The sequence below is a fragment of the Panthera uncia genome (assembly GCF_023721935.1).
Source record: "Panthera uncia isolate 11264 chromosome B2 unlocalized genomic scaffold, Puncia_PCG_1.0 HiC_scaffold_24, whole genome shotgun sequence".
NCBI classification, from domain to species: domain Eukaryota; kingdom Metazoa; phylum Chordata; class Mammalia; order Carnivora; family Felidae; genus Panthera; species Panthera uncia.
Window position 1 is genome coordinate 58,016,062 of NW_026057580.1, and position 27,312 is coordinate 58,043,373.

The 27,312-nt window shown below is 36.3% G+C and overlaps 1 long non-coding RNA gene across 1 annotated transcript in view; it reads left to right on the plus strand.

Annotated features, from left to right (window-relative positions):
• The window catches only part of LOC125938720 (uncharacterized), a 162,689-nt gene extending 135,979 nt beyond the window's left edge, over window positions 1-26,710 (plus strand). Inside the window, exons 4-6 of the long non-coding RNA XR_007462788.1 lie at window positions 5,919-6,032; window positions 7,166-7,269; window positions 26,433-26,710. This is a non-coding gene — a long non-coding RNA (uncharacterized LOC125938720). The remainder of the gene's footprint in view (window positions 1-5,918; window positions 6,033-7,165; window positions 7,270-26,432) is intronic.
• The last annotated feature ends 602 nt before the right edge of the window (window positions 26,711-27,312 follow it).

The following is a 27,312-nucleotide window of genomic DNA, read 5'->3' on the forward strand; positions in this document are numbered from 1 at the left end:
TCTTTTCCTCTCTCTGCCCCCCCCCATTCATTCTCTCTCTCTCTCTCTCTCTCTCTCTCTCTCTGTCTCTCTCTCTCTCCCAAAAATAAATAAACTTTAAAAAAAATAGGAGAAATAAGAAAGTGGGTTGAATTAAGAGTATACTGCATGAGTCTGAATCTAGATTGTAGCTGAGGATTAGTAAAGATGTGGCTTTGATATTATAGATTCAAACACCAACTTTTCTTGATTAAAAAAAATCTCATTGTAAGAAGTAGAATAGATGCTAACTCAGATTTTCACAGTGAGTGGGACATTGTTATGCCACTAACTAAAAGAGAGTTTTATTTAATACATGATTCTGGTTTAAGATTTGAATCTACCGTAGTCTTCCTTAGCGGTTCTTTTTGTATACCTACCTTAGCGGTTACTTTTGTATAGTAAAATGTACTGGTTTAGAAATTATAGCTTAATAATACTTCTTTTTTGTTGAGTCTTGAATTACAAAATCTTGTCACCTGGATGAGAGAGGAATGAAATATATGCCAAGAATGGGAATATCATTTTTGTAAATGTATTCATTCATTTCTTCATTTGTTTGTTATGCATTACTTATTAATCATTTAAAGTGTATGAGATATTGGGATAGATTCCAGGAGAATTGAAGTTTTAACTGTTACTCATATATTGGCTAGATTATTAACCTTTAAACTCATCTTCCAATAATCTTTAACAACATTTCTTCCAGATTTATAATTTATTTCCATATAAACTCAGATTCCTTTCTGAAATGTCCTTTCTTTTTATATTTTTGTGTGTGTCTAATAGTGCCACTTATTCATGTAAGTACCAAAATTCTATCCCTAAATCAAAGCATTTTAACCATCTGTTATCTAATGTACATACATTTTTAAACATCCCAATTAATCACTGACATTCTAGTTTATATTTGTCTTTATTAGACTCTATATTTTTTATTTCAGCCATATTTATCAAACCGAAAGTTAAGTCGGCTAATTCTATTTTGTATCAAACAAGAAATACTCAAGATTATTTTGAGCAAATCTGATCTATAATCATTTAAGGGAAATTTAGATTCTAAAATAATGTGATCAGAGTGTTCATTTCACCCATAAATCTCCATGCCATGATGTCACTTCTTACTTTGTATGATTAGAATAATTGGGAGCAATACTGAGGATTAGAGTAACTTTTTAACAAGAAATGACCACTGTCAAGATATTCTGGATGATCTATTTTAGAGAAGGATCAAAATTAAAGTCAGTATTAGGTATATAACCTCTAATATATGCCAATGTAGTGCTACACATTTTACTTCCTATCTCATTTAATCCACAAAACCTACATGGCAAGTAAAACCATCCATTTTATAAATGAGGAAATTGGAGTTAAGAAAGTTTAACTTGCCCTGGGGAACACAGCTAGTAATCGATAGAGCAAGACTTATAAATTTCAAAGTCCAAGTACCTTTCACTAAAAATGCTCCCTACCAGTGAATAGTAAAGAATTCATTAATAAGTATTCAATATCATTGTCAATGGAGGAAGGAATCGGGATTAATACTTTATTATAAAAGTACCATAGTTATCTTCCTTGTCATATCTCAGGAATTGTCATTTACTATTATAATATTAAAGTGACAAACCAATCTTACTTGACATTTTCCTGCCTATTTGAAAGAGTTATCTCTGGGCAAATAGCCTTTTAGAAGGAAATCTTTTAATTTGGATTTGCTGTAGATGAACATTTGCCAGAAACATTGATCACCATAGTCATAATGTCTCAAAATTCTGTACAAAGTAATCAATATCATCAAGTCTCAAAAATACTATACAAACTAATGAATAATTTGAGAATATACATGTTGAAAAGATGTCAAATTCATTAATGATATTTGAGAGATTGGTCTCTATTAGGAATTATTTACAAGAAATGCACATCAAACTAGGTCTAAGTGAGAATAAGTAAGTTCTTAGAGAAGGTAATTGGAAGACTGATACATTAACATTACATAGAAAGTGGTTAATTATTCTTCTTTTTCCGAAGATGCTTTGCCAAGTAATTAGACCAAATAAAACAACAACAAAATAGGCTTTCTTTATAGAAATTTCCAGGAGTGCTTAAATGCTGATCTGTGGGTCAAGATTCTAGTTCTGTGGTTTCTTATCTCTATATCTTTGGCAAGTTTTTTAGTCTCTCTGTGCCTACAAGTGTCTTTACTTGTACAAAGGAATAATGTTAGCATCTGATTTACAAAGTTATTTTTGAGTTTTGAATTAATCCATATAAATATTTAGTCCACATGGGTGGAAAAGGGAGAAATCAAGCATAGCTAAAGGGTAGAGAGCAATCAGGACGATGGCAGGCAGCGAGGCAGGAGCTGGGCCAGACCTGATGTGCTCTGGAAGCCATGTTCATAGCCTATCCTTATCCTAAAGACACAGTGAAGTCATTGAATTGTTTTAGGCAGGGACATGACATGATCAGATCTATGATAATGTTGAAGCTAAGGAAAGAGGTTATGATCAGGATTATTAAATTTGCACTCTCATTCTGGAACATACCAAGGTGACTATTTAGTCATTTTGTCACTGTGAAATGGGATCTGGATTAGGTTCTGATAGACTAGCTCTGTTGCTCTAAAATAGAAACACTCATTGTTGTGTGTAGTATAAGGAAAAAAAAGATTAATCAAAAGACAAGATAATAAAGTAAAAAAGAAAGACAAGTTAAGGCAGGACATTAATAGAAAAATGTTAACTCAAGCCATCATACTTAGAAACAACACATATGTATAGTCTATGTGGTATTCTTATATAAAAATGATGCCATGTAATGAATGCATCATTGTCAATATGTAAGGAAAAAGAGAGGGAATGAAATTAAAGAATGGAAAAGGATATTGCTTATAAACATATATGCATACATAAATATAAGTTACAGCTTCTTTACTATGTTTAGCATCCTGAATCTATTATTTGCATATCCATGGATTTAAACTACATAATTAATAAAAGTTTGAGGTAAATATAATTTGTTTCATATTTTAAATATATGGCTATATATATTGCTAGATAATACAACAGATAAACAGAAGAGAGCATAACAAGGATATTAGAAACGAATTGCATTGAGTTAATTTGGGGCTAAAAATAGGTATTTGCATTTTCTCTTGAATTTGAAGGCAATTTAGAGGAAGAAAGGGTTTCTGGACAGCCAGATATCAGCCAAATCCATAAAGAGCCAAGTATAGCTCCAATCTATCATCTGGAGCACACTACTGCTGAGCCCTACCCTAGCCAAGAGAGTCAAGTATAAAATGTGCTCAGAGCTCCTGATTCCTCTCCAACATTTTTCACTCTGCTTTGGCTGATGTTCATTTAGGTTAGATTGCCTTTTTAAATTTTTTTTCCAAAACAAGAAGACATACTTCATCAACATAAAAATGTTCTGGAGACATTTGTTCAATAAATGCAAATGATTTTAAAGTCTAAATTATGGAGTTGGTTTAATAATTTCAGAATATGCTATCTAATTATCTGGGTTATCGAAGAAAAAAAAAATCTTCCTTCCTTCCTTCCTCCCTCCCTTCCATCCCTCCCTCCCTCCTTCCCTCCTTTCCTCCCTCTTTCTTTTTTCCCTTTCTTTCTCTTTCTTTCTTTCCTTTCTTTCTTTTTTCTTTCTTTCTTTCTTTCTTTCTTTCTTTCTTTCTTTCTTCCCCCACTCTTTCTCTCTTCATTTTTATTTCTTTCCTTCTTCTCTCCCTTTACCCCATCCCTCTTCCTCTCTGTCCCTCTCTTCCTGCCTCTGGACATCTTTTCTTCCTCTCTTTCTTTCCTTGATTGAACTAATTGGGTGGTCAGTGATTGGTTCCTAACCAATAGCCACTGTGCAACATAATCTACATTCTGATAAATAAAAACTAATTTGCCATTGAGGAATTTTGTGGTTTACAATTATTACAGCCAGTTCTAGTCACCACATTGCTCGGTTTTGTGTCACCAATTGAAGGAGCATCAGAGACCACCTTTAGACCACTGTGTGTCTAATATTATAATCTAGGCCTTTGGTTTCTACTAATTATTATATTGAGGAAACTGATCATAAGAGACAACTCCATAAAACATCTTAGAAATTGGATATTTCCCTAACAAACATCTAATGTTTCTATAGAAGGCATATCATACTTGTATGGTACTTCATAGATCACAGAATTTTTAGTTTTTTTTTCTTTTATTTGTTTATTTTATTTATTTATTTTGAGAGAGAGACAGAGAGCACACATGAGCAGGGGAGTGGCTGAAAGAGAGGGAAAGAATCCCATGCAGGCTCTGTACTATCAGTGCAGAGCCCCACACAGCACTCAATTTCACGAACCATGAGGTCATGACCTGAGTAGAAATCAAGAATTGGATGCTTAACCAACTGAGCCACCCAGGCACTCCAATCATAGAGTTTTTATATTGTTTCATCTCACTCATTCCTTCAATATTAATTTATTCACAAAATTATTGTGTGATAGTTATATACAACATCAAAGAAGATGTCTTTGACCTTAAAGAATTTATAGTCTTGTCACTCACTCCTTCCAAAACCTATAAAAAGTAGATCTTATTATCTCAACCTGAGGCTTACAAATTTTTAATAATTTAAATCAATAAGGTGTGAATGCTGGGTAAAATCCTTCTGAATCCATGATTCTGAGTCTCTGACATAGCCTGTACTCATCAATCCCTCCTAGTAAGCCCCATGAATGAATTCACAACAGTGTTTCTGGAGTCAGATGAATCTGAGTTAGGATCCCAGCTCTGTTTTTTAATACCTATATGAATGTGAGCAAATTACTTTTCTTCTCTGAGTGTCCCCATTAGTGATAGGGACTGGTCATGCCAGTCTTCACACTACAAGGTTGCAGAGAAAACTGCTTCCAAGACTGTAGCAAATGAAAAGGTGGAGGTGGAACATGAAGGGCTGAAACTGATATGGGGTCATTGAGGCACTTAGCATGGGTATAAAAATAAAGGGGAGGTGGCCCCAATCAAAAGATATCTTAATATTAAAATCAAATTGGCAATTTATGACTCATAGACTGTTTTTGTAAAAAGAAAAGTTTTATCAGAAACATGTTTGGGTTGGGTAAGGAAGTGAGTCAGGGTTGTGCAGGTGCAGGGTTAAATATAATCTTTAAGATTTTGAGACTTTGTTCATCTTTGTAGTAGGCAGAATCTAAAATAGCACCCCAGGGGCACAGGGGTGGCTCAGTTGGTTGAACATCCTACTTCAGCCCAGGTCATGATCTCATGTTCATGAGTTCAAGCCCCGGGTCCGGCTCTGTGCTGACAGCTCAGAGCCTGGAGCCTGCTTTGGATTCTCTGTCTCCCCCTCTCTCTGCCCCTTACCTTCTTGTGCTCCCTCTCTCTCTCAAAAATAAATAAACATAAAAAATTTTTCAAAAAAATAAAAAATAAAATAAAATAGCACCCCAGAAATTTCCTTTGCTAATCCTCAGAACCTATAAACAAGATGAGTGATGTACTATCACTCTTATGGTTATGTTATGTTGTTATGTTATGTTGTTATGTTATGTTATGTTATGTTATGTTATGTTATGTTTTATGTTATGTTATGTTACTATGTTAGGTCACAGTTGATCTTAAGGTAGGAAGATTATCTGGGTGAGCCTGATCCAATCGCACAAACCCTTAAAAAGCAGAGAGCTTTCTCTGGCTGATAGCAAAAGAGGAAGGGAGAAGGTATAAGGGAGATCTGAAGGTAGGAAGGATTCACCTTGCCACCACTGCATTTGAAGAAGCAAGGAGTCACAGAAAAGGACTGAGGAACAGCCACAAGGTATGAAACTGACTAGGCAACAATGACAAGTCCTACAACCACAAAGATCTCTATTCTGCTATTAACAGGAACAAGAGTGGAAGGGAATCATGAGCTAAAGTTTGATTTCAGCCTTGTAAGATCCTGAGCAGACCCAGCCATGCAGTAGCCATGCCGTCACCGACTTCTGACCCACAGAAACTGTGAGAAAATAAATGGATGTTTAAGCCACTAAGTTTGTAGTAATTTCTATGCAATGATAAAATTCATACAATCGTGAATATTTTGCAATAATTTCTGTGTTAAATATATTGTATTAAATTACCATTTATCTTTATGATTGACCTTTTCTCAGCATGCCTTTAAATTGTGTAACCTGAGTGTAGTGTCTCATTTACCTCATCCTTATCCAAGTCTTGCAATGCTTGGCATAAAGAAGGCCTACAATACCTGTTGTTATCTTTATCCTTATTAGTTCACAATGACTTCTAATTGCAGTCTTACTGATAGGGAATTTTCTTAATCTTCCCAACTTCGTCAAGATTTCTCCTCTTCAACTGCTCCTACCCACCAATGGCCAATACTCATGCCTCCTTACTTACATCAAATCCACCTAGTCCTGAGATTAGTCAGATGATTGCCAATTAGGGCAGTATGTTAAGGATATCACCAGATACCATGCCATGTAATTGTCTTCTTAAAAGGTCCCTGCCTCTCAAACAATTCCAAAGTATTTTCCTCCTATGTATTTGGAAATTTCTTTTTAACATTTGGTATGGTACTTTGGATTCACATTAGTAAGAACATTATCTCTCATATATTTTACCTTTCTCCAGCTTTCTTTTCAAAATAACTTTGCTAAATTTAGGCGATTTGGGAAACATGGGTTTGAATATGGGAAGTTTAGAACAAAAAGGGTAATAGCTAATAAATTTACTCTCTGATCTAGTGCATATGTGTCTAAATTGTTAGAGTAACTCTTGCTGAGTTGAAGACAACTCTTACTTTATTACAAAAGGAAGAGAAGCAAAGTAGCTATAAGGGTCACATAATCACCCATATTAATGACTGTTTTCACTATGATTGAATCATAGATATTTTTTGTCTATAGAAAGTGGTCATTTTTACTGCACATGTTGATTCATAGTTGCATAACTAATCATGACAACTTTATTAATTGCTTATTATCAAAGGTTTTCTCTTTTATTAGAGAACAAGTGACTTCCTTCCCTTATACTGGTGTGTGTATATATCTCTGTGTGATAGAGATTAATGCATAAAGCTTTGCAGGAAACTGCCTCATTGATTTTGTTGCCTTTATATTTGTCTTCCTTAGATGACTTCCACTAACATAGATGGAGGATGTATAGCCCATTCCAGTGGGACACCCAGGGCCTTGCCTATGGTGGTTGGAGTTCTGGCTTAAATTCAGGCAGCTGAGTAAGTAAGAGGTTACAGGGGTATTTTTAGAGAAATGAATGCATTGTATTATTGGTTATTTTTAAGTCCCCAGTCCAGCACTTCTTGATGGAAGTACTCTTGTAAAGTATTAATCCTTGCTTGTGTTTTGTATATTAACTAGGAAATGCATTGCCAATGCTGCTGTAATCATGTGCCCTGAAATATTATTCAATGTTGTAACGAGTTGTACACAAGTTCTATCTCTGGAGTCTATGTGTTTGAATATTCTCATGCCATACTTTCAAATTCTTCAAATCTCAGGCTAGCCAATCCACCACTCTACCATATGATTTGGAAGTGTTTTCAAAAACTCATGTTGTTTCCCCACATTATTTAAGACTTAAATTGATTTCTGAGATTTTTTTATGCAGTAGTAACTTCTACTCTTGCACATAACTTAATTTAGCAGCATCAGAGCTAATGATGAATAAATGTACCCACCTCAGTACATGGCACCTCCTTTTAGAGAAAACTCTCCAAAAGTCTTTATTGAAGAAAAGTATCAAATCAGTACCTTAGTCTTCAGTGCTATGATAGTGCATTGAATACAAGAAAGCTGATGGGGTAGTTTTAAAAAATGTCCTGACAGAGTCAAGGTGATGGCCATTTTTAGCTGCCCTGCTATCCATCACCTCTTTCAGCCAAGCATACTCCATCATATGCAACAGCCTCATGAATTTATGCATCAAGCTGTGCAGCCAGTCGTGCCGAGGGCGCTGGTGACAAGTGAAATTGCTGTGCGCCTCATTTAGCTGTTTATTGCGCCTGAGTACGTGTTGCAGCTGTCATCCCACGATGGGATGATAGTGCTCGTTAATAGACAAGACAGGCAAATAATGATGGAGGCCACAGCAAGAGATGCTCATCTGCCAATGGGCTCTGAGCAATATCACAAACATCCACAAAGTTTTCCATCAAAAGCAGCTCTGTAAGAAAATAGAGAGGGCAGGGCTGTTCTTCACAGGACTAACAATGGAGATTAAACTTTTGAAAAAAGTGTAGCCCAGTAGATTGTGTAACTTAGGGCTGGCATTTGGGGTTCTACACCATGCTTCCCTTTTAAGAGAATCCCAGGAAAATGACCACACACACCAACCCGGTTTGCCACCAGTGTGGCAATACAAGATGACTGTATTCCTGCTGCACACCATGGAATTAACCTTAACACACTGAACAGTTGGCCTTACTCCCCTGCCATCCATGGCCCCAAGAATTTGCAAATGTTATTTCCCATTTGAAGACTTATTTCATACATTTAGGACTTCGGATTGCTATCTTTCAATTCTTCTCAGTAATTCAGTGGAAAGTAACTTGAAATAGAAATATTCTATCTTTAGATTTGAGTGGAATTTTCTTTTGTATAAAATTGAATTATACTCAAGCATTCATATCTTGGCGTATAGGAAAGAGGCTCTTAATAAAATCTTTCCCAGATGAAAGTCTGTTAAACAACTATCTTCTATTTCCTTCCTTCCCTGAATGTGTGGTGCTTAATCTTATGGGTATTTTAGAGTTGGTGATGAGCAAATGCCTTAGTTATGGGCTTAAATGTGAATCTTTATGATTTACCAACAGATTATTCATTGTGTAAGAATATAGAACTTAAAGAGTTAATTAATATGTTTGGTATAATGAGATGAAGCAAATTCTGACACTCCTTTGCAGACTTTTATACACAATAGTGATCTCCAAAAACACTTGAATGCTATGCTTGAAAACTGGGTATTGTTTTGAATCCCAAATATAGACACAAACATCAAGTTCCAAATTGTGAACTCAGAACAGAAATAATTATAGATATTTTATAGTTTAATAGAAGAACTTGGAAAACCCATCAACATAAAAATACGGAAAACAAACATAGGAATAACCATTAAACACACACAATTTGGGGAATGGCTCTCTTGTATATAATAACATGTGGCCATGGTCTTTTTGGTGGTGTCCATCTTACTATGAGGTGAGACTGTCAAAAGTTTAATAAGGACATTATTGTTAATAAGTATGTCAAGAACCATAGAAAGTACTAACTAGGTCTACATAGAGAGAACACTTTTATTAGGATCCCAGAGGTATAATGATGGGAGAAGAAAAAAAAAACAAAAAAACCTTTAGTGTGGCCTTTTCATTTTAATGATGAGGAAACCAAGTCCCAGAGAGGCTAAGTGACCCGGAGAGGTCTTCAGTCATCTGCAGCACCTGCAGTAAACCCAGGTCTCTGGGACCCTAATGTCCTCCAGAGCTGCCTTAGCTGTGACATTACTCATGTTCTTGCGGGGACTGACAATGTAGGCTGTTTTTTTTTAAACTACTTATTAACAAAAGTCTTGTTTATATTTGTATGTTATTTTGAAGGGATATTCTGACTTATTTATTTATCATTTATATATGGCTATTTCTTTAAAAAATAAAGTAGAGTAGGGAATACAAGGCATCTAACAATGAAGTTAAAATAATAAGGGTTGTGTCATGAAAGACAAGAGAGAATTATAGCAAAAAGCTCAGGCAAAGGATAATTACTAGATTTGAATATAAAATTTGCCACTGATTTAAAAAGGTTGATTCATTCTTAAATGTGATCATTGTCTTTGAGCCAAAAATTACTTCAGTGAGAATGGATCTTTAGCTTTATGATGGAAATAAATGAGAAAGTATAAGTTAACTTGCAAAGAAAATAGTTTTATGATGCACATTTCAGGAATCTACATATTCTGTAAAGTGAGGCACATCCATATTAATTATCTAAGGTCCCTTCCTTCTTTGAAACATTCATATCTGTGAATCTGCTGTTACTTAAAATGTATAACAAAATTCAGTAGACACAACTTTCCACTGGGTATCTTGATCCAGGAATATCTGTTTGTCTTAGAATCTTTGATAAACAGTATACAGGGCAATGTGTATTCTATAACAATTAATTTGGATGCACAGTAGACATCATTATACAGGAGCTACAAAATCACATTTGGATTATACATTATAGCAGTGATTTAGCTCAGAGTCTTAATGTAAAATCCTATGGACTAACATGTAATAACTTTATGTACTTTATTTCTTTTTCCCTATTCTGTGCTTACTAGGGAATAATACAGTGGGAGCTATATTATTCTGCTCCTTTGCTTTTTCAAAAATAACAACAACAAAATTTTTTGGCATTTATGGAACTAATGGTCAGCAAATTTAAATATGTTGACTACTTTTTCTTAATTAAATGGAAAAGAGATGTGTGTTACACACACCCACACAAAGTTTTATTAATGTTTCATAAAATGGTTGCTACAATCAAAGGAACTGCTCTGAAAATTAAATTACTGGGCTGACTCTGGAAATCAGCATAATATGCTCTGTTTAATTCAGTCATGCTAAGATGTTAGATTCTCCTTCATTCTCTCAGCTTTCTCTCTCCTTCACCTGGGGGCATCTGCTGATGAGTCTCTTCTAGAGGTTGTTTAATGACTATTTTACAGGAACTGTCAGCTTTCTAAAGCCCAGTGGCATTGGGCGTCACTGTATTACCAGCCTTTTTACACAATTGGCCTGACTGTAAATCGGAGGTTTAAAAGTACAAGAAAAGCTCCTATTTGATTTAATGACTGGCTGATGGAGGTCGATTAATCTTTCTGTGCTCAGATGTTTTACTCATAAAGGTCATCTATTGTTTGTTTATACTCACTTTTCTGATGTTAGAAACACAAGAAATAAGAAGGCCATTTTGAGAAGAGCAGATAGTCTCCTTAAGAAAATCCCTGTCATATGCACTCTGGGATTTGGACTCAAATCCTAATTATACAGTAAGTGAAATGAACACAGCCTTTACATTAACCTAATGTAAAGCTGCAAAACCACGATACCTGCTCAATTTGGTTAAAGAAATTAAAGATGGTGGCTTTTTTTTTTTTGGTAGGAGGAGGCTGTTTAAAATGCAGATCTTTTTGGTTGCATAAAGAAAAATATTTTTTCCTTCCCCTTCTTCACCTCTCTTAAAAAACCAAACGGGAATCTTTGAGCACTATCACCTTTACTTAGGGCATTACTTTTATTCATGGTTAGGAGCTCTATTTTATAAAAAAAAAAAAAAAATTGAAAATGTATCTTTTTTTTCAAATTAGATTAATTCATTGTAATCTTGGGATATAATACAAAGTCTTGCTTCTTGAATGTTAACATGAGTACTCAGGTTATCCATCAAATTATTTTTTTTTTTTGGTTTTAATTTTTGATCAAGGGATAACTTGTTTAATCAAAGAATGTGTCAATCAGTTGAAGCTAGTCAATGAAGAGCGTGGATTGAGAGTACAAAAAAGTAGTGCACAGAAGGTGACCCTGAGGAAATATTCAACAACTTTGTAAATCTACTTTTTAAAGTTGAGACAACATAGCAGAGTTATTCTTTGACCAACAAAATATTACCTGACCATTGGTGTCTCCAAACAAATGGAATAGAACAATGTTTCCGGCAGTTGTCCTGAATGGAGGTTTCTGATTACAAGTGACTATAGGAGAATGAGACCCATGAGCAGGTGGAACACACATAGTGAACAAAGATGGTTGTAAATTCCGCCCTGCCACAACCTTTCAAAAGTGAGAATATAAACACTGAAGAAAAATAGAGTCCCATAACTTTTCACTGGACAACCTATCTATTCAGACATGCAGACCAAGGCTTCCGGATATTAATTTTGGAAAATCCCTGGAGGTAGGAATTTCTGCTATTACCAAGCTATTCGGGGTGTCAAAAAGCCACAAAAGTAAATTTAACATTGTTTTCTATTTGAATCTCAGGTCCACATTCTACTACCAAATGGTCACAGAGCAACCATACATACTAAAATGTTGAGTCAAAGTTTTTCTCGAAGTATTCTTTGAAAGGCATTTCTAAGGGCAAATGTAAGAGAAGGGATAACTGACAGGCAATCTCTGATAATACTGGCATAACATAACATAGCTGTTTTGAGGCAGTCGCCCAATCACCTCTTCTTGAGAAGTTCCAGGATTTCTTTTACTGTACAGAGCCTTCCGTGGGCTTTTACGGTTCTAAATTGTATTCGTTTACATGGTGGTTGTTCTCTGGAGATTTGTCTTCACAAGGACAGTGCCTGTTTTACATTCTTTTTTTTAAGTTTTATTTAAATTCCAGTTAGTTAACATACAGCGTAATATTAGTTTCAGGTGTAGAATTTAGTAATTCAACACTTGCTTGCAACACTCAGTGCTCATCACAATAAATGCACTCCATAATCCTCATCACCTATATAACCACCCCCCGCCTACCTACAACCCCTGTTGTAACCATCAGTTTGTTTTCTGTCATTAAGAATCTGTTTTTTGGGGGCACCTGGGTGTCTCAGTAGGCTAAGCGTCTCACATCGGCTCAGGTCACAATCTCATGGTCTGTGAGTTCGAGCCCCATGTGGGGCTCTGTGCTGACAGCTCAGAGCCTGGAGCCTGCTTCAGATTCTGTGTCTCCCTCTCTCTGCCGCTCCCCGACTCATGCTCTGTCTCTCTCTTTCTCTCTCTCTCTCAAAAATAAACATTAAAAAAAAAGAATCTTTCTTGGTTTTCTTCTCTCTTTCTCTCCCTTTTTTCCCCTTTGCTCATTTGTTTTGTTTCATAAATTCCACATATGAGAAATCATCTGGTATGTGTCCTTTATATTTATCTTGATGGATCCCAAATATCCAGTACCTAGGACAGTGTTCAGCATCTGGTAAGCACTCAATAAATATTGTTTGAATGAAGTAACCAAGTTATGGTGTTTTTCATGTTCAGTAGGGGACTTACTAAAGTGTCTAAATATTACATTCCTCATTGGAATTCAGACTGCCTCCTCTTGCTAAGCATGAAGGAGCAATGAGATTGGACATGGAGATGGAAGCTCTAGTCTCAGCTCTGTCAATCTGTGACAACCAAGCAAGGCACTCAAACTTGAGCTTCTCCAATGCTTATCTGTAAAACCCAGGATAGGATGTATCATTGCAATCCTTGACAACTGTGATACTCTGATTCTTGGGTCCCTGCTGTTCTCATATGTGGTCAGCTATTTTTTTTCCATCTACTTGCAACTCTAAATTATTACTAACACCTAACATTTACTAAGCAGTTAGTTATGATGGTAATATTATCTCCCCTAATTCTCCTAACAATGCTGTGAGTTAAGTTTTTACACATAATGAAACTGGAGTTCAGAATGATTTAAAAACTTGTCCTAGGGATCACATTAGTCCCAAGTAGTATAGAGAAGGCTCAGGCCTTGGGCTCCCACTGCTGATTTTTCTGCTCTTTCCATTGTGCTGCCTAACTCTATATGTGGCTCATTCTTTCCTGGACTTCTAAAAGTATTATAAGTTTGTATTTAGTATTATAACGTTTTGAATGGAATTCCCAAAGGAAACAAGACCCTCTATGAAAAGTCCAATTTATTATGAGTCAGACATTCTGAGTTGTATTGTTATCAGAAGTGAGGAGTCTCCTCTGATCCCCCATATCTCTTCTCATTCTCTGGTGGCCAGTGTCATGCACTTTCAAGACAGCTGGCCAGTGGACTCTATGGCCACAAAATAGAGCTCAGCAAGCTGCTCACACAAGGACTGAACTTGTGACCTTGGCATCATTTCCATCACACCCCAAGCAATTGAATTAAATAGCCAAAGACAAGTCTAACACAACATGAAATGAAACACAGTCCCAGAGATGTGGAAATATTTACCATTCAGTCTATTTATATTTCAATTAATTTCAATTTTTTATTTTGAACTTGCACTTTGTAGAACAGTATACTAGGAACCGAAGAATAAATGCATAGTCTGGACCTCTAGAACTTGAAATATAAGGGACGAGGGGGAAGCATTTCTGGATGACCACAGGTCCCAAGAGATGGCAAGCCAGAAGTCATGGAAGTACAAAGCCAGAAAAATGCTCCAAATCTATAGAATGACTTTCCATATCTATAAAATCCTTTAGGATTAGCAATAGCCCCCAAAGTTACCACATCAAAAGGACCATTTAGGAACGCATTGGCTCTCATAGCTTGTTGGATCTCCAGTCTTTGCAATGGCTCTGGTTTGATTTTTGTCTTCTCTGTATTGTGATCTTGTTTTTATTTAACCCCAGCAGATCTCAGTGAACTTTGTTCCTTCTTTTGAGTTTCCATTTATTGTTCCCTAGTGCTCTGAGTACTTACTGGACCTTATCTTTGATTTTGCTTTTACTCCCTTATTCTTTGGATTTACTTCCTCCATATTATACTGATGGTCCTGCTGCAGTTAACATGTGGATTCCCTGAACTAGTTGCTTCACACTGTTCTCTCCAGCCTCCAGAGGAGCCCAGAGATTTTCACCTTAATCCTTTGGGATGCTACTGCACTAAATGCCTAGGGACAGGGGTTCCAGAATCAAGTGTATGTTGAAGAGACAACCTTAATATTTTATTTTCAATGGAGTAAACCCAGAAACTGTGGGCTAAGGGTTCAACTCAAGGTCAGCTTGACCAGGGAGCAGAATTTTCCAGATAGATTTTGACTTTTAGCTAATGAACTAATTAAGGGAAAGGAGTGTCAAGGAATGGCTTCCTCTTCTTCAGTGCAATGGACTGAATGTTAGTGTCCCCCACCCCCCAGTTCATATGCTGAAATCCTATCCCCCATGTGAGGCTTTTGGGACAAAATTAGGTCTTGAGGGTGGAGTCCTCATGAATGGGATTAGTGCGCTTTTAAAGGGACCCCAAAGAGCTGTCTTGCCCTCTTTCTATCATGTGAGGATACAAGGAAAAGAAGGTAGTCTACAACCTAGAAAAGGACTCTCACCAGAACTCAGCATGCTGACATACTGATCTCATACTGCCAGCCTCTAGATCTGTGAGAAGTAAATTTCTGTTATTTATAAGCCACCCATTCTATGGTACTTTGTGATAGCATTCTGGACTGAGATACTCATGAGTCTTCTACCTTTCTTTCTCGATTGACTTTTCCTTTAAGATTCCCTCCAACTCTGAGATTTTGAAAGATTTAATGCCAGCCAAGCTGAGCATATAGGAAAATGTGATGGTTCATTTTCCTGCTTCTGTTGTCTACAAATCCATTATTTCCTTCTAGGAATTCACTCCATAAAATGAGTTATATTCTTAAACCACCGAAAGAAAACATTTAATTTATAGGGTTTAGAAAAAAAAGATTACCCTTTATTACTGTTCAATAAATAGTAATTAATTCAATGTTGTTTGCTCAATGCTGGCTCTTAAGTTTATATCCCCAGCAAGCTATATGTAATATTTAAAATTAACCTCAACTTCATTATTACTATATGAGTCCAAATCCTTAGAGTAATCTCACTCTCTTGATATGGGCTAACTTCAATATTACATCTTAATGTATGTTATATTTGGGATTCAATTTAAGTAAGTCATGCCCCTGAGTATGTTTATAGAATCTGGAGACCTACTGAAGTTCCATTTTGCTATTTTTTTCAAGAAAGTTTCAATGAGTTTAACAGATTATCTGTTTATATCTGTAATGATGAGGAGGACAGGAAATTCGGACAGCAAAATAGGTCACTTCTTAGGCTGGCTGCCAGACTTTGAAAACCATGATAACAAGTTGGTTCTGCCAAGTAAGTGAAATCCAAATGCTGGCTGAAACATTTGCAAAAAAAAAAAAAAAAAAAGAAAAAAAAAAAAAAGTAAAAAAAGGAAGAAAGAAACCCATGCTAATAGGCACTAATGTGTGAATAATAATTAGCGCTGTATGGGTGAAATTTTCAGAATGTATAACATTAATGTAGGGGTTTACATACACATAAACAAAGCTTTAACATGAGCTAATGTGAACTATGATTATGGAAATGTGTAAGGGCCAGTATAACAATGGTGAAATTCTCATTTCAGATAAGCTAATTTTAGGTATAGAAATTCTAAGAATGTTAATCATTATTATAATCTTATAAAGTCCTCAAAGATTATATCTATATCTATGTCATCTATATCTATATCCCTTTATTTGGGAAACAGGTCTGAAGTCTGATAAAGAGTTTAGTAACACAAAATTAATGCATGTGAAGTTAGACAAATGTCATGTATACAAAGCCACACTACATAGATGACTGCTGAGACAGCTATTTATCCTTCCCTACCTCCTGGACATGCCACCCTCCAAGGCATCCATGCTTCTATTCTTTAAATCTCTTTATATGTCTTTCTCTCTCTCTCTCTGTTTCTCCCTCTCTCCCTCTCCACCTATTATTTATCTGAAAATATAGGACCAGTTTTCTCAGTGAATAGTACAGAATTATAGCTAAGAACCATCATGGGCTTAGTTTATCTAACATGAAGAATAAATTATTATTCTCTTAGAAATACTGCTGTGTCAAGGTCAGGGTTGAGGTCATTTACAAGGCAATGTAGAGGACAGCATATAATTTACTAGCCAGAATCACTCACAGCTGATGTGTGTTGGGGGGATGGGGATCTTTCCATCAGAAATCTATACTCATTTAGCTTTCATAAACAAATGCTTTTAAGAGTATAAAAAAAACTGTGTTGTGAGCTTAATTAAGAAGCATCAAATTACCCACTTCTTTTGTTCACCTTTGGAAAGTATATTTAGTAGCTGATGATTAGCGACCTGTGTGTTTATTCAACAGAAATAAGAAACTAAATCAACATGTTCTAATGTGCTGTCCTTTGCAAATGAAGATAACACTATTGATTCACAATCAAAGGGCATGCATTTATTTCTTTTTTTCTTTTGGGGGGTTAAAGTATTGATGATGAGTAGAATATCATCCCCAGTTTTTTACCTTATCTAATTTGTGACCAGCACGTTAGGAAATAGCTGCTCAGGGCAAAACAAGTAGCCCTTGATTGTGAAGCACAGTAAACACAATACACAAAAATTTTGTTGTGTTCCAGGCACAAAGTGACCCAGAGAGTTTTAAAATAATGTTCAGATAATCCTAGCTTTCAGTGTTTCCAAACATTTTTACTGATGGTCCAATTCACCACTGCCACTTGTTGTAGAGTCTCCCTTTATGCTAGGAATGTGCCTGTGAAATAAAGAGGGCAGAAAAAGGGACCATCAGGGAAGAATCCAGAAATAGTAAAGTCAGATGCCTGGAAGCAAAAATCATCTAATGTTCTGCAAACATTGTAAGTGACATTATGGTCTTAACCCTGTAATTTCAAGTCAATATTTAAAGCCCACCCTTACCATTTCAATCTAATTTCAAAATACTGTGAAGAATCCCCCTGTTTGATAGATCCTGCTTCTCTGTTCTCTAGCCTGTGTCTTTCCGTCTCTTTCTCCTCATAGGCTTTCTTTCAATAACCATTGCTCTAAGCCAAAGGGAATTAGAGACAAGTTAAATGAGGCCCCAAGTTGTCTAGTGGAAAATGTTGACAAAGAGATAATTATCCACTACATATTCTCATGTATTTAAAGATATAGTACATATAGAAGGGGCACTTGATCCATGCTGCAGGGAGAAGGAAAGAAGGCATAAAATAGATGGAATGCTAGGGAAAGCTTTCTGGGGGAGCAGTTTCTGTTTACCCCTGAATTTCAAAGCTCTCCTCTGCTGATCTTTTGCCTGTACTCAGTGAGTATGCCCAAGTATTCCCTACCCTAACAGACGGGAAATCTTCTCATCAAGCTAGCATTTCTCTTTAACAATAACCCAGCTTCTTCCACGTGGCCAGCTTCCTTCCCGTATGCCTGGATCACATGACCTCTGCTTCCCAGCTCTCACAGCTCACCTGAAGCTTTTCCACCTTCAATTGTCACTTTTGAGCACTTTTTCTTGTTAGAAACTCTTTATTCCCAGGAATTCCACATCATATCTCGTTCTGATTTCCCCTCCTTTTCATGATTTCAAATCCTTTCCTCTGCTCCCATTCTAAAACCAAGTGTTCTTGGACTCCCTCTTTGTTTGATTGCTCTGCTTACTCTGTACATTGTCTTTAGTGGTGTGTATGTGTATGTGTGTGTGTGTGTGTGTGTGTGTGTGTTGAAAGTGGGGCTCATCCATTCTCTTGATCTTAACTACCACCTACATATGTCTATTATCCAAATACTAGTCTCTAGCCCTCTGGTCTCCTCTGATATCAGAACTTAATACAGATGTTATGAAAAATCTCTACTTGGCCGTGCCAGAGACATTTCCACATTTTCAACAGGCTCCAAAATGTCTCTAACCACGTCCTCCTCAGCCTACCCCATCCATATCAAAACTTATTGCTCATTATAATGCTTCTAACTTCAAGCCCTAGGGGTCATTCCTCAATTGCCTGCCTGCCTTCCTGCTTTCCATACCTTACAGATGATCACCAAGTCCTTCTATGTTTACCTCCTAAACATTTCTCAACTCTATTTTTTCTTGGCCCAAATAGTGCCTTTTTACTTCCTGAAGCTTCTCCTGACCTCCAGTAGGTAGAGTTCAAAGGCAAATTTAACATAAACCTAATAAGCTTCACCTTCCAGATGCTCACTTGAGTGTTCCTCTTCTCCGGAGGCCCTGGGAGGAGTCTGACAATGTACTCAGTCAATTTGGTTTGTTTGTTTGCTATCTCTTTCTACACTGACTCCTTCTTCATTGCACTTTTCTTTAAATTGAGTGGCCTTGGAATGGCTATAAGCATTTTTAAGCTCTGCCCAAGAGGAGGGTGGGCTGGGAATACACTGGTTTGGGTTCATACAATATATTTATGTGGTTTAGCAATCATTTGTGTGAGGACTTCAATTATTGCTAGCCATCCAGGACTAGGAATGGCTTCCAGGAATCCTCTTCATCCCCACTGTGTCAGCTCACACAGAGTGGTAATACAAAGCAGCTGATGCAGAGTTCAGGTCATCATTGTGACCATGTCCTGTGGCTCCAGAGGCAGAAGCATGTATACGTGCTGGTAGGGTACAGTAGAGTGCACAGTAGAGTGGAGGAAAAACTAGTTTGGAAATGTCCAGGCACAGAATCTAATCTATGGGCAAATTCTTCTGATTGTGAGACATGTAAAATTCAGAGCAGAAGGCTCATGTCTTATTGATCCCAAGTCAAAGTGGAAGTACTGTCCTCAAAAATACAGCATATATAATTGGAAACCCATCATGGACTCTTTTTTCTTTTTTGATGAAAATAATGTAAATTTACCAAGTTCCTGCAATTTTAGGGCAAACTCTTGTACCAGTGTTGTGGTTAGAAACTCATATTTAGGGCATCCCAACATAATGAATTACTTCTTAATCTACCCGACTCACTTGAAGAAAATCTATCAGTTTCAAAGGAAATAGCAAGCAAGATTGTCACCAGTGAAGAAACAGCCTAAAGAAATCAGTGTTCTGGTGATAAAACTCCTACACGTGTTAATTAATATGTCAATATATGTAGTATGAAAGTAATTTGATGGCACATTTAGGTCATTCCATTCATTTGAGTTGCTCTTATATATAAATTAGGATTATATAAATTATATAATCCTTATATAAATTAGGATTCCTTTTCCTAAAGAGGACCCCCAAGCTTGCTAGAGGTCATTGTTCCCATTTTTCAGTTATGTAAACTGAAGCAAATGCAGTTTATATTGCTTTTCCAAGGCCAGTTAAGTGGTAGTAATAAGTCAGAGTAGGGATTCAAATCTAATTCTTTTAATTCTAAAATCCTAATTATTTTTACCATGCCAAAATGCTACATCTACTAGTTAGAATTTATAACACAGTTTCTCTACTCAAAACCAAAGGTCAATACCATTTCATAACCAAATGATGCTATAGTATATAAAAAAAAAAGAGCTTTGGTAATTTTTTTTTACATTACTATTACTTAAAATTGAAATGAATTATAGATATTATTAGTACTTACTGATGTACAGCATATGATTTCTTAAGACTTTGCCAATGCAAATTTCAAGGATTATACTACTTAAATCTTAGCAAATTCTATTAAACACATTAATGGAAATCATATTTTTAAATTTGTTTGTAAATCTTCAAAATTATCAACGTGTGAAGGCAATCTGTTCTTCACACTTTACCCTTGAAAGTTGATATTAGCCCTCTGAAAGCAGCTAAAAGGACTGAGGTAATAATAAATGAGAAAATGAATCCTTGGAATGATAATTAGAATGGCACCCAACTGAAAGATCATGACAAAACATGGCATGACAAGTAGTGGAAATTAAAAGCCAAAATTAATCAAAATATGAAATAAGCACCAATAATTAAAGTCCCTTACAAAAATTAAAGATAGTGACTCCTTTAATGATGAAAGAAGCCTTGAAGGTATGAATATGATACATTATAATACAATCTGCTACTTGGCGGCAGCCAATTCACAAATATTCATGTAGGAAGAACGGAGAAAGTGTTTCTTACATGTTGAACCCCTAAATCTAAATAAAAGCAAACGAATAAGCAAATCTGATGACAGTTTTCATTATATAAATGAACATTTCTAATTTCATTTCTTATAGAAACTGCAGAAAAGCATTTTGGCAAATAAATCCAGAGATGATTTTACCTTAGATTTAAATGGAAAAACCTTTGAAGTGGGAAGTATAAGAAAGAAATAAAATAGTTTAGTGGTTTGACCTTTACAGTTTTTTTTAATCCTTAAAATATTTCACTAAAATATTTTTAAAAAATAGAATTTTAAAACATGAAGTTGATCATTTATCTTTAAACAAGGTGAATACTGGCTGTATATGGAGTAGAAATAGGTATAATTTTGAGTTGCAGGAAGACAGTGATAAAAATATCTGATAACCAAGAGTGTGAGAATATAAAAATACAAAATAAAACTGAGTGAAGAAAAGAAACAGACTGAGAAGATAACGTGGCTTTTAAAACTAAACAAAATTCATTTTAAACCATTACTTTATTCTGGTTTTGAGCTTTATTGGGTAACAAGGAAAAATAAACCCAAGAGGATATTTTAAATTTTCTCCTAACCTTGTGGATATATTCCTAAATCTTCAGGTCATTCTAAAGATCAGAATGAGTGCATGACTAGTGTAATATAGGAACCATAAGAAGCATAACTTCTTCATAGGATGGGAATATTCACCAGGGGAAAAGAAAGCTTAAAGTCTTAACATTTTCTGAATGAGTCACATTTGATAGCAGAAAAAAATAGACATACATAGATGAATTTAGCAATCGTTTACAGTAGATTAATTGTTAAAATGCATTTTCATCAACTCAAATCTCAAATGTAGAAATTTCTACCTTTAATATTGTAAGATTAAGATTCGCAACAATCTTAATCTCAACATTCTCAGGAATTTCAGTCATGTAAGCACTGGTGTCAGCCCCTCTGTTACCAAAGGCCAAGAAGAACGTGCCACACTTCTAAGCAGGTACGAATGTCAGAGAAGAAAGTATTTTAGGCAGAAGTTGATTCTTCTAGGCTGTAGGAAGAATAGCACCAAAGATACTCCACAGAGAAACCTGAAAGCATTTGTAATGATAAGAAATGAAGAGGTGATAAAAACCAGGAAGAATCTGTCTTTCTTTGCTTGGAAATTATGAAAAAAGAGAACAGAGGATAAAGAGGAGGAAAGCATTGGGTTTTACAACATGATACTTTTTGCCACAGCTAGATTGCCACTGACTGTTGGAGCTGAGCAAGCACAACACGGGAAATGCTAGATGCATTCTACAGAATGGAAGTCAGGAATAGAAGATGGCAAGCAGAAGGAGGCAGGACAAAACAGGATGGTAAATTACACTGAAACTGACTCAGATGCCTTGCAGGGCATCATAGTATTTCTTTTTAGTTGTTAAAGACACATGGACCTACAGATCTCAAAAAGGCAGGTTGAAATGAGTAAAATTTAGACTTTGGCTACAGATGCCAAAGGTATCTGTAAAGGTAAAAGGCCTAGTTCTTCAACTGTCCTGTGTCTTCCAGGAATCTCACCAAACCATCTTAAGTGAAGAACTTTGCTCATGTGCTGCCTGAACAATAAATAGTGTGGTCTCCTTTGTTCCCCTTAACTTCTTAAATGTCCCAGCGTATTTTTACTTTAATCAAGAAGTTTTCTTTTATGGGAACAAATATTACAGATTATTACAAAACATTATATTATTTTCCATATATTATATTCTACATATATACTATATATATGGTATATTATGTTCTATATATTTTATTCTAGATTTCAAACTGAATTCCATTCTGCACTATGCTTTACCATGCATTTTTCAACACTTCCATTATGCCCATTTTTCTTCTCTATGCCCTTGTCAATTGATTAAAATACAGAGTTCAAAAATAGGCAAAACGATAGGCTTAGTCAGTCTGGGATATGTGGAGCCCGTGATGCCGTGTCCTTATTTATACATCTTTGAGACCATAATCAATTACCGACAAGCATTGCTGACTCATGGTTAGTTCTCGGGTCTTTCTAATCCGTACTGCTCCCGCCAGTCATGCCCAATTTTATGTCTGTGAAGTCATTGTGAGGTCTTTTATGTTTGGGAATTTAATGTCACTCTCTGCCCACAAACATCCCCAATTGTAATTTTGTTTTTCAACTATGTTTACTGTGATGTTGACAATAGATCTCTGCTCTAAGTGATAATAAATTTCAATAAATTCAACTTGCTGGGACTCTCCTTGAAGGACTTCTTGGGTTAGTAATGAATGATTGGTCATTTTTTACCTGCTAGAAACTTATAACACGTTTTCAGTATTTAATAGCAATATGAGCCAAGAAAAAATTTTCTAATGTGTAGAAGGCTGTAAGGCTCATCAAATAATAAAGATACAGGTATATAATTTATTGTTTAAATTCCGTGTTATCACTGTCCATGTGGCAGCACCTGTTTTTGCCAAAAAAACATCATTAAATAGCACAAAGGAGTTTCTCGGTGCATGATTGCCAACACTGTGAAATATTTACACATTCATTTGAACGAGCTCTGACTTAAGTTAATTTTATAATAATATATTATTTAGCATTCCATTAAAACTAGAGAATAAAGTCTTAATTTTAGTGAATTCTAGACAAATTAAACTGACTTTGTTGCTAGATTTAACAACACCTGAGTTCCCAGAATATTAAGTGGAATGAGATGCCTCTTGGTAAGTTTAAAGAAAAGGGGAAAAAAAGAATCTTTAGGGGGGAAAACGTACGTAATGGGAAAGGAACAGCTGACTATTCACAAGTGCAATGGAGTGCCTCAAGATGCAAAGCAAAATTACATATAGCTGTCTAATACTGACTTACTACTGCATATGCTCGTCAGTTTTCACAGTTTTTCTCATGAGTTGTGACAAGATGACAACAAAACTACTGCCTTAATTACACGAAGATTGGAAGGTGTGTAACAGCCCCTCAAGATGACTGAAGAAATTTCACAGGAAATACAAACCTCAAGACTAGCATTTAAATATGCCGAGATAAAAATGTTCAAGTTACACGAAGGCTAAAATCTTGATATCCTATTCATCCTTTGGTATATGCTACTGGTTACATTTTGAGCCAAAGGCCCACCTTCCCCTTTTAGCAATATGAATATATTTTCTAAAAGTTAGTTACAACCCTCATTGGAAATCTTCTTGTTCCCACAAAATCATCTCATATAAAAATCGTGGATGATATGAAGTAATGAATTTCTAATGCATTCTTTCTTCTAGTGGCATCATTTGTGTTTACATGGTAGGCAAGATCTCACATATGAGCAAAGTCTTCCCAAAGCCAATTCACAGCTTGCCACTGCCCTTAGTATTCGAAGATGACATTGCTGATCATGAGTGTGCTCCAAATGGAAGAGTAGAGGAAGAAATCAATGTACAATAACACTTTCCAAATGTAAAGATGACTCTTTAATTTTCAGGATCTCTTAGACTTGACTGCCCAGATGTTTATTAAAAAGACCAACAGTCTCCGACTGCCGCATGCCAAAATGCCCTGACTGCCTCGGCAGTCTCCCATGCCCACCAGGTGGTTGGACTGTGAGCAGCTATGAAACCTGAGAGCATTTCTATTTTCTATTTTCTTTGCCTGCCTTCTCTTCGGTTCACTGTACAGCAGCGGCTTCGGGATCTGACTGTCATTCATTCTCCACGTATCTACAGCCTCAGAGGGTTGTGCTGTGATGAGCCGCAGACTTCTGTGCTGACAGACTGGCTGAGTTCCAGCCTTCATTTCGAATGATCCTATCTTGCCAGTTAGTAGAAGTGTTGCCCATATCTGGGTCAGTTCAAAAGCAAGGTTCTAGTGAAGGCCTGGTAGGGCCCTGGAACACTGCATGGGGACCATCTCTGCCCTCTGACGACTAAATCATCGATTGTTAATGGGTGTTAAATGCATGTCGAAAGAAAGTGGATCATTAGTGTGTTCGATATATTCAAAAGGCCATGGATTTCATCCCTAACCCTCCCAAATTACTAATAAGGTGAAATACGGTCTGCTGAGGGATCCCAGAATAATCAAAATGACAACTATATTGGTGTTCAATTTAGATGAAGATAAACACATTTGCAATATGTATTCTTTAAGATAAAGACATGAAGTCAAAGCCAAAGCTAAGGACTTGATGCTCGTATTTATAGCTAAAAAAGTTGAAAATTAACTCAACAAATTTAGGAATCCCTCCTAAAGATCTAACTGATCACTTAGGGTACAGCCTGAACACCTACATCCCACAATGGATTATCTCCTCCAGAACCTGTCACCAGACAGGTGAAGAACCTCTACCCCATTTTACAGCAGAGCAACCGCGTCCAGACGCTAATTACTTGAGAGCCAGAATCCGGAGAACCTAGATACGAGGCTTGTACTACCTGACCACCACACCACGGTGTACTTCATCCTCATGCCAGTAGACATGGAGAATAAATATTTAAAAATTCAATAAAGTTTAGAACTAGAACTGTGTCTTTGTGTGCAAACTAATTTGAATGATTTTTTTTCTTTTTAATAATGTCTTCGCCTGGTAGGTTAATTTTTAAAAAGAGTAAGCATGAATTTAAAAAGTATAGAAAAGAAAATGTCTGTAAACCTGAGTGATTATAAAAAGCTGAACAAATGCGTTTATTAATAACATGAGTGCTTTCATTTCCAGGGTGGAAGATAAGCGAGTTTTAGCTCATGAAATTATTAATGCATTGTGATTAAAATATTATGTTTTCTGTAACGTGTTCTAGATGCACTGCTTGTTATGGTTTGTTATGTTATGTAACTGCTTATATCTCAAACGTATTTATTTTATTGAGTAAATAAAACTTCGCTCTCCCTCTGAACTATATTAATTTTAATTTTTGGCCGAGAACACTGTGATTGACTGTGCTTCACTATTTTTGAAAATCTTGTTTAACATTTTTGAAACCGAAACGCTAAAAGCTGGTTTTCAGTTGTTCACCTCGTTGTTTTCATTTTGTTATATTGTATTTATTTCATTAGACAGATGACAGCTATGCCATCTCTAAAGGCCGCATAGAAACAATACCAAATTTGCACTCAGGGTGAGGTTCACTGTGCCTGTATATGCATGTTTCAGACTTCTCTGATGAAAACATATTAGCTGACTTCTTATTATATGTTCAGTCATTTTTACATCAGTGTGACTGAAAAGCACACCATACAAAGGGTCCATGTGTCAAGACCTTTTACAGAAGACCAGTCAGTGCACAAATGAAAGAGAGAGAGAGAGGTCGAGAGAGAGAGAGAGAGAAAGAGATCTGCCTTTCCCTCAGGACACAGGGCATCATCTACTGTGCATGCCAGACACAGGAGCACTGCATCTTCTGTATTAAATATTAGGAACATATACATACAAACTGCGTAAGAAGAAAGGTCTTTTGCGTTTTTTTCCCCTCACGCATTCCAATTTAGAGACTCCTTGTTGTAGCACATCCTCTCTTTGGTTTCTCTTGTTATCTTGACTATTGCCAGTCTACTTATTGCCTCCCTCATTTCCATCAGACTGTGAGTTCTATGAGGACACAGAGGATGGCAGGATTCCTGATTCCCTTATCGAGCTACCTCATCCAAACAGCTTAGAGCAATATTTTAGCATCTAGCTGGTGTCCAATATATACTTGTTGAGAGAGTGAATGAATAAGTGAATGGATTTTCAAACATAGCCATGAATAAGTTAACTTATGACTTCTCCTTTTTCCCCTTCCTTTGTCCCTGGCTTTTTCTTTGTCCTTAGGACACAAGTGCCATTAACTCTTGCTGAGCTCTGTGGTTTTTCCTGGATTCTGCCACAACCACCAAATACCTCGTCTCATGTAGATGCTGCCAGCAACTCCACTGGGTAGTAGTCATCCAAAAGGCATCACTCCTGCTATGTCTGCCATCTTCTGCTCATCATACTTCCGATAGACTGAGGGTTTTTACTATGGTATGGTTATGTTGTCCCATTTTCAATGGAGAAGTGGGGTTAGCAGTATCTAATAAAGTAAGTATAATAATAATGGCTAAAATATACCGAGTATCCATAATGCACCAGGCACCGGGTTGGCTTTTTATTTACTTGGGCCACATCCAATTCTTATCGTGTTATATCCATTTCACACATGAGGTGAAATGACTGACCCAAAGTCACATTGATAACCATTAGCTAAGCTGAAATTCAAGCCACGGTCTGTTCGGTTTCAACATCTACATTCTTTTCACCACACTGTGTAACCATACCAAAGTTGCACTGCCTGTACCCCTATACTTTATAGAGAATTTACTGATAGTTTCTCCCACCCACTAGTGGTGCAGCAAGTGTTTGTGCAGAGATATTTCTAGAAACACTGCTCACCTCTAGTCGCAGGATCAAGGTTCTCCACTTCTCTCTTTCTTTATTTGTTTCCTCTCAGGAAAGGTCTCCTTACTTTCACACTTCTAGAAGCATACCTCACTAGTAAGAGCTTTTTGAGGGCAAAGCTAAATCTTGTTCTCCTTATTCCTAGGGTCCAAGACAGTATCTAGCACATCATGTCTTATGGACTCATCAAGCACTATTTGAATGTATGGATTGAATTGAATTGCATTGGAGACAACTCACAGACACACAAGTTAACAAGTACAAAGAATGCAAG